Here is a 14,265-nt window from a genome sequence, read left to right as displayed (position 1 = left end):
AACTGCCCTGGTCTAATACGTATGCTTTTCGAATACAGCCTCCTTTAAACTCCCTTTAATATAATGATTGATCTGTATAGTGTGTTTGGATGGTTTCCAATTTGCCGCCCAACTCCTAATCTCACCATTCAAATCATGTCAGTACCGTATTTGAATTTACCAACATTTGAATGGTTAAAATAAGCAAGTTCCACAAAGCCGACACGGTTTCAAAATCTGTTTGGTTAACAGGTAAAGGGAAAGGAACAACCGTACCCGGGTGGCAACATTTTGTCTGTATTGAAGCAATCTTTATTCTTAATATTTTACAGAAATTGCATGCTGAAAGATACAAATCTGAGCAAATCGTTTCTAATTGAAAGTAATACAATTATCTTTATCCTGAATAAAACTTTGACAGACATAATTCAAGTAGTAGTAGATTTTATTTTAGCAAATGCATTTTATGACCTTGTGCTAATATTATAATTGTGGTAGTTTATTTTTTAATTTTGGTTTTAGACTAGTTTAGTTATTTTTCCTGCCTGTATTCTATAGGGGCGAGACCATTTTACGTCATTGCTTCGCTCAATCAGCACCTCGTGAACGCGAGTCCGTCGGAACACAAGGCTTCGGTTGGGGAGACAACTCGAAAGAGGGTTGTGCTTGTTTGGGATTGTTTCTAGCTGTTCGTCAAAGAACAATTCATACTGGAGTGCTACAGGTAAGGAAGGATTGGTTGAAGAGGCTTGAACCCTGCTATCTCACGTTTGCTTTATAGGTAGCCCTGCTGGCCCTCAGTCAAGGCAGGGAGCCCATAACCCATGGAGAAACAGTTACTAAGCGCCAATTTAGCTCATGTAACGCTAGCTAGCTGCTAGTATATACCGCGTTTAGCCAGCCACGACCTGTCTGGGCCTTAAGTCTAGATACTGATCTCACATTTTTAACATGGTTTGACTTGGAGATTATATTTTAAATAAAATATCACAAGCGATCCTAACCGCTAGTTTTCAAGACATGTCATTCAGGGGCGACATTGTGGTACGAGTCAACGTTCGGACCTGTGGAATTCCCTCGACGTTAGCTAGCTTTCCTATACGAGCAACAAGACTGTCAGTGTGCTATGTTTCTGTGTTTTAGGAAAGCTCAAATAGTATGAACCATATGGCTACTGGCTAGCTAAGTCCGCCACATCGACCAGTTCGTGTTTTAACACATTTGGATGGTTTGAACTAGACATGAGTTTGTTGACCCAATCGAGTTTTCTATAAGTTAGTTTTATACAGTAGCTCCATTTGCAGTTACTGTCACGATATCCAGATGTGCCACCTCATCGACCACACTGTAAACATCAATGGAATGCAATGCGTCAGTAGGAATCTCCCAGGGAACCTTTCGACTGGTCAATCATAAATATGTGCACGGTTGCCTGTCCCATGAAGAACACGGCAAACTCAACAAACCTTATGTCTGTCAGCTTGCTCGCTAACTTCAAGAAACATATATTTAGTAATTGGTTCTGCTAGATACCTTTCATAAGTGGTTGTCTCTTGCCAAATATCCTAACATGGTAGTGACTGAATTCACTTTATAGTTTGTACCTAAACTCAGGTCAAGGTAATCTATTCTATGTGTAAACTGTGACCTGGAGTTGGTTTCAGTGCGTTTGACACTGCTCATGCTCAATAGAAATGATTCAGTAGTGGTTAAACAATAAACCTGTTGGGATAACATTTGATCATGAACAATCAGCATAATTTTTGGCCTCGTATAATTGATACATTTCAGCAAAACAGAACTTCGGGCTTGGGTGTGTGCACCCTTTTTATGCACAGATCAAACTCCACTAACAAGAAGTTTTGCTTCTCCCTCTAAAGGAAGCAGGGGCACCAAGGACGATTTAACCTACCATTGTCCTGTGCCAGGCCCTGCTCTGATGGCTCATTTGAATTGCTAGAGTACGATGTGTAACAGAAAAAGTGGGCAAATAAAAAATTATTATTGAATGATATCAAGGACATTGCGTCTGGTGTTCGACAACCATGTCCACTGATTTACAGCAAACCCATACCATCAAACACAACAAACCATTATACAAGCTTCCAGACACTACAAACAGTTAGCCTATAGTTAATCTTTTGATGATGAATCTGAATTGAGGCTATCCTAAACTGAGTTGTGTGGCTGTTAATGTGTTGATGTGTATGAAGTTTCCGTTAGCAAATTGTCCATTCTCTGAAGGTCAGTTGTCTCTTCTATACCTGCTCTCTCTCTCAAAAATACAAGTATTTGTTAGGACAAGTAGGCTAGACAACAAAGCTTGTGTTTTAATGTCTTAACGTTTAGGCTATTTTCTCCTTGTTAAGTTTTTAGGCTATTTTCTCCTTGCTATGTTTTTAGGCTATTTTCTCCTTGCTAAGTTTTTAGGCTATTTTCTCCTTGCTAAGTTTTTAGGCTATTTTCTCCTTGCAAAGTTTTTCAAGTAAATTCAGTGTTGGAGATGAAATGAAACTGTAATGATTATTTCACAAATCTTTGTCAACCAAGCAATTAAACTTAGATGTTTTGGGGGGCATTAGGCATAACTCAACTCAAGCTCTAAGAGACAAGTGCTGAACAAGGCTGCTTGTGTTTGTGTTGGACAATCAGATGCTATGAGTGGGGAGGTATTGGAGGCGGAAAGACCCTGGCTTTTTGTTGCACTGCCTGCTACTAGTGCTAGGGGGACTATATAATGACCCCAGCAGATGTTTTATCCAAAGAGAAGAACTGGAGCATGTCTTTAGTGCACTTAATATGTGAGGGGGCAGCAGGAGTGTTTGTTTGAATGTGTGATGTGATCACACTTTCTGCAGATGTAGTGTACAAATACTGGTAAGTGATGAGGGAGACTTGAGTGCTGCCAAACAGGGGCATAGAAGACCTTTATGATTAGGAAAATTGCCAAGACAACCAGTGAGAGTGCAGAGGGCACACAGCTCAGCTCCTGTCATTTTTTTGTGATTAAAGCCACTTGCCAGGGCAGGCTCTAAAAGAGATGTGGTGCCAATACATTTCTATAGGCTAAACCTGCCCACTGGTTGGTACACAAGTTGAGACGAGTAAAGTGATATTGAGGAGATGTCTTTTAGACCAAGAGCCTTGAGTCCCATGCTGGGAAGTCTGAGTGTCCCAGCATGTCCCTGAATCTCGTTTGCAGCATGCCATTGTTAACTACTCAGCATTTTTTTCTGCACCTTGATTTCCCACAGCTTCATGTTTGTTAAATATTAGGGTTAGGGATGCACAATATATCGGGGAACATATCGGAATTGGTCGATATTCGCTAAAAATGCCAAGATCTGTATCAAATTTTATTAGTCACATGCACCGACTACAACACCTTACAGTGAAATGCTTACTTAGGAGCCCATAACCAACAATACAGTTTAAAATAAATAAGAATAAGAAATAAAAGTAAACAAGTAATTAAAGAGCAGCAGTAAAATAACAATAGCAAGACTAAATACGGGGGTACCTGTACAGTTGAGGTAATATGTGCATGAAGGTAGAGTTATTAAAGTGACTATGCATAGGTTATAACAGAGTAGCAGCAGTGTAAAAGAGGGGGGCAATGCAATAGGCTGGGTAGCCATTTGATTAGGTGTTCAGGAGTATTATGGCTTGGGAGAAGAAGCTGTTTAGAAGCCTCTTGGACCTAAACTTGGCGCTCTGGTACCGCTTCCCAAGTGGTAGCAGAGAACAGTCTATGACTAGGGTGGCTGGAGTCTTTGACAATTTTTAGGGCCTTCCTCTGACACCGCCTGGTATAGAGGTCCTGGATGGCAGGAAGCTTGGCCCCAGTGATGTACTGGGCCGTTCGCATTAGAGGTCGACCGATAAATCGGAATGGCAGATTTTAATTAGGGCCGATTTCAAGTTTTCATAACAATCGGAAATCGCTATTTTTGGGCGCCGATTTTGCCTATTTATTTTATATATTTTTATTTAACTAAGCAAGTCAGTTAAGAACACATTCTTATTTTCAATGACTGCCTAGGAATGGTGTGTTAACTGCCTTGTTCAGAGGCAGAATGACAGATTTTCAACTTGTCAAGCTCGGGGGATCCAATCTTACGTAATTATGACATAACATTGAAGGTTGTGCAATGTAACAAGAATATTTAGATAAAATACCGAACGGTTCCGCATTTCACTGAAATAATATACGTTTTGTTTTTGAAATGATAGTTTCCGGATTCGACCATATTAATGACCAAAGGCTCGTATTTCTGTGTGTTATGTTATAATTAAGTCTATGATTTGATACAGCAGTCTGACTGAGTGATGGTAGGCAGCAGCAGGCTCGTAAGCATTCATTCAATCAGCCCTTTCGTGTGTTTTGCCAGCAGCTCTTCACAAGCACAGCGCTGTGTATGACTTCAAGCCTATCAGCCTAATGGCTGGTGTAACCAATGTGAAATGGCTAGCTAGTTAGCGGGGTGCGCGCTAATAGCGTTTCAAATGTCACTCGCTCTGAGACTTGGAGTAGTTGTCCCCTTTGCTCTGCATGGGTAACGCTGCTTCGAGTGTGGCTGTTGTCGATGTGTTCCTGGTTCGAGCCCAGGTAGGGGCGAGGAGAGGGACGGAAGCTATACTGTTACACTGGCAATACTTTAGTGCCTATAAGAACATCCAATAGTCAAAGGTATATGAAATACAGAGAAATAGTCCTATAAATACTATATTAACTACAACCTAAAACCTCTTACCTTGGAATATTGAAGTCTCATGTTAAAAGGAACCACCAACTTTCATATGTTCTCATGATGTTCTGAGCAAGGAACTCAAACGTTAGCTTTTTTTTACATGGCACATATTGTACTTTTACTTTGTTTTTGCATTATTTAAACCAAATTGAACATGTTTGATTATTTATTTGAGGCTAAATAGATTTTTATTGATGTATTATATTAAGTAAAAATAAGTGTTCATTCAGTATTGTTGTAATTGTCATTATTACAAGTAAATAAATACAAATCGGCTGATTAATCGGTTCCGGCTTTTTTTTTGGTCCTCCAACAATCGGTATAGGCGTTGAAAAATCCTAATCGGTCGACCTCTAGTTCGCACTACCCTCTAGTGCCTTGCGGTCAGAGGCCGATCATTTGCCATACCAGGCGGTGATGCAGTTAGTCAGGATGCTCTCGATGGTGCAGCTGTAGAACCTTTTGAGAATCTGAGGACCCATACCAAATCTTTTCATTCTCCTGAGAGGGAATAGATTTTGTTGTGCCCTCTTCACAACTGTCTTGGTGTGCTTGGACCATGATAGTTTGTTGGTGATGTGGACACCAAGGAACTTGAAGCTCTCAACCAATAGAGATTGCATCATCTGTGGATCTGTTGGGGATGTATGCAAATTGGAGTGAGTCTAGTGAATTCTGGGGTATTGGTGATGATGTGAGCCATGACCAGCCTTTCAAGGCTACAGATGTGAGTGCAACGGGTCGGTAGTCATTTTGGCAGGTGTTAAGGGTTGCATCAATCGAATCTGGTATCAGGATAAATATGACATTGAGTCACCGATTGTATACTATGTACTTTTTATTAGCTGAGCAATAAGTGGTAAATGCAATTTTCGTGTATATATACGGGTTCGCTGTAACACCACGCAAGGGTAGAACAGAGAACTAGCCAACACACTAACAGTATCTTCTTTAATACTCTGACAGAAGTAGTTCCTGCTTCCGAGCCGGCCTGTCACAGAGTAGACTAGGCGTGGTTTAAACTCACCCAGCCTATCGTTGATTGTTGGCGTACGAGCTGGTCCCAGCCCCCTAGGCGCTTCAGCGGTCAGTCGTTGTAGTTGTGTAGAATATCTATGCGCTCATACTCTCGATACAGTTATCACACACCTGGCTCCTGTTATCAAACAAAAGACCGTACAGTTCCTGTTTTTATGTTGTTCTATATTTTTCCATCACAAGAAAGGCCCATGGCCCTGAAACTCAAGTCAGTTATGTTGCATAACACATACACCCACACAAGCCCACAGCAGATAATATTCAATCACATATGATATGGTAACAGGCTATAGTGCGTAACACAGAACCTCACACAGGTTACCTTAGTGTTTTTGGGCACAGGCACCATGGTGGTCTGCTTGAAACATGTTGGTATTAAAGACTCGGAGAGGTTGAAAATGTCAGGGAGTACACTTGCCAGTTGGTCAGCGCATGCTCGCAGTACATGTCCTGGTAATCCGTCTGGACCTGCGGCCTTGTGAACGTTGACCTGTTTAAAGGTCTTACTCACATCGGCTGTGGAGAGCATGATCAGTCTTCAGGCTCGATGTCTAGTTTAACGCCGATGTGCAAAACGAATGTCAAAGCTGACGTGCATACCTATATAATGTAGGTCGTTGATATAATGACGCCACGTAAAACTTTGAGCTACACATGCAAAACAGCATTTCTAACCAAGCCAACAATGTCTGCTGTGTGGCTCAAGCAGTCAACAAGTTGAGTAGTCATTTGAAAGAGTAAGAATTTCAGCGAGACAACTCAAAGGCGAAATCCATTAATGTCAAGATGATGGAATTCATTGCCCTTGACAATCAACCTTTCTCTGTTGTGGGTGATGTTGGCTTTTGCTGACTGGTCGAGCACCTGTACCCATGTCGCCCTATCGGAGTTGCACAGTAATAGCGTCACTGCTATTAGCTTCACGACATACTATGGAATGCCGTTTGGGTCTTTGCATGTCAAAAAAGACACACGTCAAATAACACAATTTGGCGTGTTAAACTCTTAATTTGACATGTCAAATAACCGTTATTATAGAATGTTGTGTGTTCTGAATTTGCACTTGCAAGCCAGGCGCAGCACTACTATCAGCACTGTCAAAGCTGTACAAAAAAGTTTGCAAACAATGTTTACAATTCTGCGTTGGTAATAAAGCATTATTCGTTTGACCACAACTTCTGGGGTAGCTAGATTTAGCTTGGTACCTAGCTAGCACCAATACAACCAGCCTGAAAGCAATGATCGGTAGAAACTGCAGTCATTTTCATTTTTCTTAGCAATGATTTAGGAATCCTTGTGAGTAAGTATTAGCAAGGTAGCCACTTGTTGTTCGCCTATTGAAATTGAACTTCTGTTCATGAAAATAAATAGCTAGCTAGCTACTTAACCCTGTTGCCCAAGCTAACGTTATAAACAGCCAGCTAGCTTCGTCTGGCAAGTGACACTGGACCAGACCGACCACACACCGGGTTATGTGTTGTGAAGCTTGCCACAATAAGGATTAGGCACAATAGTGGAATTTGCGGTTTGCCTTCAAAATATAAGTACCCCTTTGGAAAAGATGCGGAAGGTTACAATTGGTGGAGCCATGCCATATTTAGACTAGATAATGTTAAGGTTGGAATGTGAAACAATGAAATGGGGTATTAGTCTACTTGGTGACACCCACAGAACACAAATGTGAAGAGTTTACACAAATATTAGCGTTGTTGCTCTTATTGCGGGACTGTGACTGTGTGAAATCATCTCCCAGTCAGCCTATTGTGTGTATTGACATTCATATTGCACTGTACAGCTTTACCAAAGGATTGGGGATCAATGAAATGGAGTATCAGTCTACTCAATACCCAATATATTTTTTCACAACGTCCTCAGTGTGATCAGACTCAAACATCCATGCAGTATTGTTTTTCCTCGGGGATAGTGTTCAATACACATAGATTTACAATGAATGTGGCTCAATTCAGTTGTTTCAGAGTCCTGCAATAAGAGCTACGGCGCTAATGTTCTGTGTGTGTCACTGAGTGGACTGATACCCCATGTCATTGATCCACAGTCAATAGGCAATGCTGTACAGTGAAATAAGTATGCTCCAAACACAAATTTAAAGTATAATACATCCAGTGTGATTTCAACAGATTTGTCAAATTAACAAATTGTCTTTTGTTGATTTTATAACATTCCAACCTCGTTTAGCATGATCTATTCAATTATGGCATAATTCTACTATTTGTATTCATTTGCATCACTGTCAATGACACTTTTATTTCATCCTTATTGTGGCTAGCTTCACATAGATGGGTCCAACCACCATTATTCAAATAAGAACTGTCTTATAAATTAGGGTTATTTTAGATGATGACACCTAAAAATTTAATGAATGTGTTAAATTGTGTGACGTGCAGTCATCTTCAGGTCCTGATTGGTCAACAAGCTCACTTGACAGGTCAAATAGTGTTATTTGACTTCAGAGACCCAAACGACATTCCATAGTATAAGAAATCCTGGTTGAGAATGAAACGACTGAACAATAAAGCAGCACTGCAAGTAAGTGAAAGAAATAGGTTTTGATTATGTTTTGATTGTTTTACTGGTAATGGGGACATATGTAAATGCCAACAAATTAACTTTTTGGTCTGTGTGTGTAACCTTTTAACTAGGCAAGTCAGTTAAGACACATTTTTATTTACAAGGACGACCAAACCTGGACGACACGGGCCAATTGTGTGCATCCCTATGGGACTTCCAATCACCGCCGGATGTGATACAGCCTGGATTCGAACCAGGGACTGTAGTAACTCCTCTTGCACTGAGTTGCAGTGGCTTAGACTGCTGTGTGTGAGTGTTAATTATTTAACTGTACTAGAATGCTTAAAAGGCAAGGATAATATTGGATATCTGTATCGGCCAAAAATGTCATATCGGTGCATCACTAATTAATTTGCATTACAGCACGCCACGGATAAAAGTAGCAATAACATGGTAATAGTATTCTAACGATTTATAGTTGCATTGAACATATGTGTGTATGCCCTGATATCCCTTCATTCCAGTATAGGCCTAATGATATGCTTGTTCTTTTCTTGGGAGAGAAATTGGTCAGGAATATGCATCAGTACACTAGCAACACTATCATTTCCATTGAGATACTGACGGGCATAATGGCTTGCTTACAGTGGGGTGAACAAGTATTTGATCCACTGCCGATTTGGCAGGTTTTCCTACTTACAAAGCATGTAGAGGTCTGTAATTCTTTTAATCATAGGTACACTTCAACTGTTCTACACTCGTTACCTGTATAAAAGACACCTGTCCACACACTCAATCAAACAGACTCTAACCTCACCACAATGGCCAAGACCAGAGAGCTGGACAGATTTCCACCAATCTAATGTCCATTGCTCATATTTCTTGGCCCAAGCAAGTCTCTTCTTTTTATTGGTGTCCTTTAGTATTGGTTTCTTTGCAGCAAATTGACCATGAAGGCCTGATTTCAGTCAGTCTTCTCTGAACAGTTGATATTGAGATGTGTCTGTTGAACTCTGAAGCATTTATTTGGGCAGCAATTTCTGAGGCTGGTAACTCAATTGAATTTATCCTCTGCAACAGAGGCAACTCTGGGTCTTCCTTTCCTGTGGCGGTCCTCATGAGAGCCAGTTTCCTCACAATGCTTGAGGGCTTTTGCGACTGCACATGAAGGAACTTCACAAGTTCTTGAAATTTTCCGGATTGACTGACCTTCATGTCTTAAAGTAATGATGGACTGTCGTTACTCTTTACATATTTGAGCTGTTTTTGCCATAATATTGACTTGGTCTTTTACCAAATAACCTGTATACCCCCTACCTTGTCACAACACAACTGATTGGCTCAAACACATTAACTTGATGGGGACACACGTTCCCAACTAGGAACCCCCCACACCCTCAGCTGGAATGTGGCGCATGGAACGCAAGAAATATTCCTAAAAATATTTAACCTCCACACATTAACAAGTCCAATAGCTCAAATGAAAGATAAACAAGTTGTTTATCTACCCAGCAAGTCAGATTTCTAAAATGTTTTACGGCGAAAACATAGCACATATTTATGTCAAACCACCACCGCAGACATAGCTCATTTGCATAGCCAAGTAGGAAAAAATATGCAATCAACAAACGCAGGATTAAAAGAAAAATCATTTCACTAACCTTTTGAAATCTTCATCAGATGACAGTAATATAACATGTTACACAGTACATTCATTTTTTTTCAATAATCTGCAATATATATCCATAAATCTCTGTTTACAATGACGCATCGTTCAAAAAATGCTACTAAAATGTCAGGAGAAATGACGATAGCTCCGGCAGATAACGTCAGCTAACAAGGAATACACATCATAAACTTTGACTAAATATGCATGTTCTACATATGTATAGGAAGATACACTTCTTCTAAATGCAATCGCTGTGTTGCATTTATTTTTAACGTTACAGGTTGCGTTCACTAGGCTATACTAGGAGTCGGCGCTCCAAAAGTAGCATTATGGCTCCTCTATCTTGGAGTCCACAGAAACCCAAATTTACCACATAAATATTCCCTTACCTTTGCTGTTCTTCCATCAAAAGACCTGGAAGGGATTATACTTACCAAAACAGCGTTTAGTTTTCAAGTCTGCGTCTTTCGGTTCTCAAAAACGACACATTTCGGTCGAAATGTAGCCAAAAGTCAAGTGGATGCGCACCAAAACGTTGAACTTACATATTATATGTCGAGTAAACTTGTCAAACTATGTTCATAATTAAGCTTTAACATGTTATAAAGGTGCACAGAAATCGTGAGGACGAACAGAAACACAGTCATCGTTTAATCGATCCTGAGGAAAAGACATCACCCGACCAGAGCACGCATAAGAGTAACCTTTTTTTCCGCGTGACCGAGAGCTTTCGGCATGCTCAAACTCTCGTGAGCGCGCGATTCTCACAATGAGAAGCCCCATTGAAAGCAGGGATCGCGCTGAACACGTAGGAACTGTTCCCAGAGCTGTAACTGGTTGGGAAGGGTGTGTGCGATGACGTCAGTTGGGCAAACTTTTCTCATGGCAAGAGATAGTTTGGGAGAATGCATGCCCTGAGAGTTCTGCTTTACATAGAGACAAAATTTAAACGGTTTTAGAAGCTTTAGAGTGTTTTCTATTCGATAATATTTTTTATATGCATATATTAGCAACATTTGACAAAAATCTATCCTGTTTAATAAGGGCACCAAATTCCTCCAGTAGGGGCAGTAAACAGCCCTAGCACTAACAGGTTTTAAGAAGGAAAGAAATTCAACAAATCTATTTTTAACATGGCACACCTGTTTAATTGAAATGCATTCCTTAGTGACTACCTCACGAAGCTGGTTGAGTGTGCAAAGCTGTCCTCACGGCAAAGGGTGGCTCCTTTTTGAAGAATCTAAAATATATTTAGGCATAATAATTTTTTGGTTACTAATTGATTCCATATGTGTTATTTCATAGTTTTGATGTCTCCACTATTTTTCTACAATGTAAAAAAATTAAACATGAATGAGTAGGTGTCCAAACTTTTGACTGGTACTATATATTTAGTGTGCTTGCTGAAAGCAAGCCCACTCTAGCACTCTTACATATTCATTATTCCCCTCACTCTAGCACTTAAGCTATCAACATGAAAACAAATTTAAAACTTGTAGACTGGTTTTTCGCAGGTTGCTTGAGAAAATATTTTTTATACTAAACTTTTTGTTCTACAACCATATTTGCATAAATTTCAATGCAGTTCAGTGGCCATAGACTTGAATGGTAACATTTTAAAAGTTCTAGATGCTACTTGAACCGTGTAAGCTATCAACTCCAATATTGAAATGTGCAGACTGACTCAACTTCGATGTCTTGCATACAGCTTGTTGATACTATTTATACTTTTTGAACTATAACAATTTTAAATGTGCATAAATAACATGGGTTTGAATGAGAACCATAGGAATACAGTGGTAGCTATTGAAAATGGTCCTGCTCCTCAGCCAGCCAATTAAGCTACAAGACCATCTTTAAAACATTGAAGCTATCTTAACTTCAAATTATCTGAAACCTTTAAAATATACTCAATTTGAATTTGCGTAAATTGGCATAATGCCATCCATAAAAACAGTGGTAGACCATTTTAAATGCTACTGATCTTTTACCACCTCAGCTGCAAACATTAAAACTATCATTTTCAAAAGTCTACAAATAAATTAGCATCAAAAACTAACCCACCAACAGTAATGGTAACTTTTGAACCATTCAAGCTGGAAACCAAACCTATTTCGGGAATTGTTTTATTTCTAGTTTGATCTTGTCCTTGGATTTAAAATGTCCTCTCGAATGTTATTTTCACCTTCAAATAGCCTAATTCTTTAACCTTCCACAACCAAAGTCTGGAGTACCAAGCGGTTAAACACTTTTTTCAACATTTATGCCCTTAGACAAATCAACTCTCCTATTTTCTAAGTGCTTCCAACTAGCTGAGAGTGAATGACTTTATTTGCCCTTAATGAAAGGAATCTGAGAGGGAAGTGTAGGATACAATACATTGCAAATTGGAGATGTCATTTAGTGAGGCTTTTTGCACAACTGATGTCAGCAAAAGTATATTGCACAGTGAAGAATGAAAGGCCTTTTCCCTGCGTTCAGAGAGCTATACAGTCTGTCTGAGTGATGCTTTCCTACTCTGCATGGCTTAGCTAAGCCAGCCATGCTGTGGATAAGCTGCTGCCACAAGTAATCGTACATGGAGGTCGATTATCTCCATGTTTTGGGCCCTCAAATCGGTTTCAGAACTAAATCTGTTTTACAGAACACATCCTCAACCAGTCAAATTAAAATTGTATTTGTCACATGCGTTGAATACAACAGGTGCAGACTTTACTGTAATGCTTATTTACGAGCCCTTTCCCAACAATGCAGAGCTTTAAAGTATGAAATTTACTAAATAAAAAAAGGAAATTGTAACACAATTAATTATAACTAGGCAGTCCCCACCCATTTCATGTATCCCAACAGAGCAGCAAGGTTATTTCCTTTTGCAGTGCGTGCTTCGTTAAACTATATAGCAATAATATTGAAGGATGGCAGCAAGCTATCGGATTTTATGTCTCCTAAATTTACAGCATGCACAGGTGGAACTGTAATGTTGAGTTCACAGTGCAAATGAGTCATTAGTGCATTACATTTTGTAGGTGGCATGAACCCAGAGCCATAGGAAACATGTAATTAGACACCAAAATAATTCATGTCTGCACACTACAGGAAGTGGGTCCAACAATTGCTAAAGAAAAGTATCCTGGTCTGAAAGTAAGTTTGTTAAATTGAAACAGATCAAATTACATTCAAATAATAGGGATGTTACTCGGTTAGCTGCTGAAAATACATATGTCCGGTCATGCTTATCGGTCTATGGGTAATTTGCATTATTTTGTGGAATTAAAAACAAGCTATTTTTATTTTTCAATATCAATTCGGAATTAAAGCGCACCTCCCATTCGCCTTTCGGGTGTACAGGCCATAGCCTGCCTACCTTTTGACTCAGCGAGTCACCCACCACTTTGCAATGTGAGCTTGAGGCAGTAGAATTGAAACCGGAAAGTTTACTTTCCTTCCAAATAATGAGGCATGTCTTACCTTTCTTCAAAGTAGCCTTGCAAAAATTCATCTGTAGAAATGTGGAGGCAATTTATTTTCTAAAGACTTCCTCATACCATTAACCAGCATTTCTCCAGTTCTAGTGTTTTTCATATCAACTCTCTTTTGTTGTCCAGAAGCCAAAGGCACAATCCTAGTCATATTAGCAATCCATCATAGTTGTTGCTATTAGATTCCCCCTCTTTCTAAATTTCTAACGGAAATGTTCATCTCTATCACAACTGCTCGCGTTAGGTTTAGAACTGTGTTTTCCACAATTTGCATTTTGGCAAATGTTTGAAAATGATGTTTTATCTGCTTCATTAAAGGAGTGTTTAATCATTTTGAACTGTAAGATAATAGGCTTGCTATTTCTACATGTTTCCCTTAAGCTCTTAATGAGTCATGTCCAGTCCTTATATGCATGCGTAGTATAAGAGGGGAAGAGACAAAAGCGAATGGTTTCACTCTCGCCAAAATATGTCCAAAATAAGCCCAATATGTTTCTATGGGTTTATTTTGGGCCTAGTCTCGTCGCCTACCTTCCCGCCTTGGGCCGACTCCCATTGTTAGGGCAGAAACAAAAGCATCTCATTCTTATATACAGATCTCTAATAGTATTTTCTGTTGGTCTCCTCATTCTACTGTTTGGAAACAATTTAATCGTTTGTTGACCTGTTAATGAGGGTCAGTTAGTCGTCAATCAAATTGAACGAAATGTCCATCTCTAAAGTGGATGGGTATTATTTTTAGGAAAATGCCCTGACTAGTAACATAGTTAAGATGTTGGTATAGTAACTTTCCCAAAATACCATGTCATTTTGAACATTC

At 39.6% G+C, this 14,265-nt stretch overlaps 1 protein-coding gene across 7 annotated transcripts in view; it reads left to right on the top strand.

Annotated features, from left to right (window-relative positions):
- The first annotated feature begins 543 nt into the window (after positions 1–543).
- Positions 544–14,265, top strand: part of clip1a (CAP-GLY domain containing linker protein 1a) — a 63,138-nt gene continuing 49,416 nt past the window's right edge. For all 7 annotated transcript variants that reach the window (XM_035736099.2, XM_035736103.2, XM_035736100.2 and 4 more), the window contains exon 1: positions 544–703. The gene's annotated coding sequence lies outside the window, so the exon portion shown is untranslated. The remainder of the gene's footprint in view (positions 704–14,265) is intronic.

This window comes from Oncorhynchus keta, chromosome 25, assembly GCF_023373465.1.
Source record: "Oncorhynchus keta strain PuntledgeMale-10-30-2019 chromosome 25, Oket_V2, whole genome shotgun sequence".
In the NCBI taxonomy this organism is placed as follows: Eukaryota; Metazoa; Chordata; class Actinopteri; order Salmoniformes; family Salmonidae; genus Oncorhynchus; species Oncorhynchus keta.
The sequence above is the reverse complement of the archived record's forward strand: the minus strand, read 5'-3'. Positions and strand labels throughout refer to the sequence as shown.